Source organism: Cynoglossus semilaevis, chromosome 16 (assembly GCF_000523025.1).
Source record: "Cynoglossus semilaevis isolate Cse_v1.0 chromosome 16, Cse_v1.0, whole genome shotgun sequence".
Taxonomy (NCBI): domain Eukaryota; kingdom Metazoa; phylum Chordata; class Actinopteri; order Pleuronectiformes; family Cynoglossidae; genus Cynoglossus; species Cynoglossus semilaevis.
Window position 1 is genome coordinate 9,832,230 of NC_024322.1, and position 1,335 is coordinate 9,833,564.

Here is a 1,335-nt window from a genome sequence, read left to right on the forward strand (position 1 = left end):
TGGTGCCTGACATGTGGCAGGGCAAAAGACTGCAGAGATCAATGTCCTGCTGCAGAACATCTAGTCCCTCATCGCCTATCACACCACTGCTAGTCCAGAGAAGGTCAAGCCCCAGCGAGGTCTCATGTCACCGATGGAAAGATGACAGCTGCCAATGAAAGAGCAACTGTTTGCCAAGAAGAACCCTGAGGCTTCATTTCAAAGAAAGGACTCCTCACGTCCCCTGGATTTGAATGTAATAACAAAGTTTTTAGAGAAAAAAAAACCCACACGGCATCTTTGATCTTTTTTTTTCCTCTTCTTCCTCTTTTTTAATCAGAACCTTCTTAAATAATTTAACTGTACATGTCATTTAACATGGGACAAACCCAAGCAAATGTTAGAGCCACTGAGTCCTGTTACCTTTGTTACTCTGGAAAAAGATACCCTTTAATCACATACAGTGCAAAGCTCCCAACCTCTACGGTTCATTATTAGGCCAGAGTAAAAGCATAGTCAACTCCATCAACCTAGTTATAAAAGGGAAAAGTATAAAACATAGAATTTTCATTATTTTGTGTACATATTTGCAACAGTATAAGAAAAAAACAAACAAAAACAAAACCTTAGGAAAAAAAAATCTAACAGAGATGGAATTTGATTTGAAAATCAGACCTGAGCATTCTGTAGCACTTCAGGCCATCATTAAAGTTTTATTCAATGTTATGAAGACTGTTAGGATTTAAAAGTAAAAATAAAACATTTTGCAGCATTATCACTTGCTATCCTTGCAGACCCAATGTGGGATTCAAGGAATGTGTATTCAAGGCTGCTGAGAGGCCAATAGCTACCTGATGAAGAATCCTTTTTGTGCCTGTTTTGTTTGTTTCAGACACAAGTGTCCTTGTCTGAACATTCCTAAGTGTTGTTTGGCCACCTTCCCTTACACGGTGTGCAAAACTGTTTTTATTCATCGTGATCAGTTGCAAAGAGAAATGCAAACGTCACCCAAAAATCCACAAGTGTCGAAACAGATTTTTTTCCCCCTACAACCCTCACCAAACTACACCTTTAATTTTAGTCACAGGAAAAACAAGCTGCTCAGAACCCAAAATAACCAACACCATCTACCTCCCCGTGTGTCATAGACTTCAAGATGAATACCTGAACCTCGTCCTACTGCTGCCTGAGCGCCTGTCTGAGAATCTTTGGCCTTGTGCAGTTTTTTTTTTCTTTTTTCTTCCTCCGATCCATTCTGCTAGCAGCTCCGGAGAACTTCTTTTCAGAGACATTTCTCCGGGTCATAGATGGAGCTGGAAGCATCTCATTGCACTCTGGAAGGTTGACCACCAGCAT

General features: G+C 40.4%; 1 protein-coding gene across 1 annotated transcript in view; it reads right to left on the minus strand.

Annotated features, from left to right (window-relative positions):
- Positions 1–283: 283 nt before the first annotated feature.
- The window catches only part of cog3 (component of oligomeric golgi complex 3), a 17,728-nt gene continuing 16,676 nt past the window's right edge, over positions 284–1,335 (minus strand). Inside the window, exon 24 of the mRNA XM_008328547.3 lies at positions 284–1,329. The gene's annotated coding sequence lies outside the window, so the exon portion shown is untranslated. The remainder of the gene's footprint in view (positions 1,330–1,335) is intronic.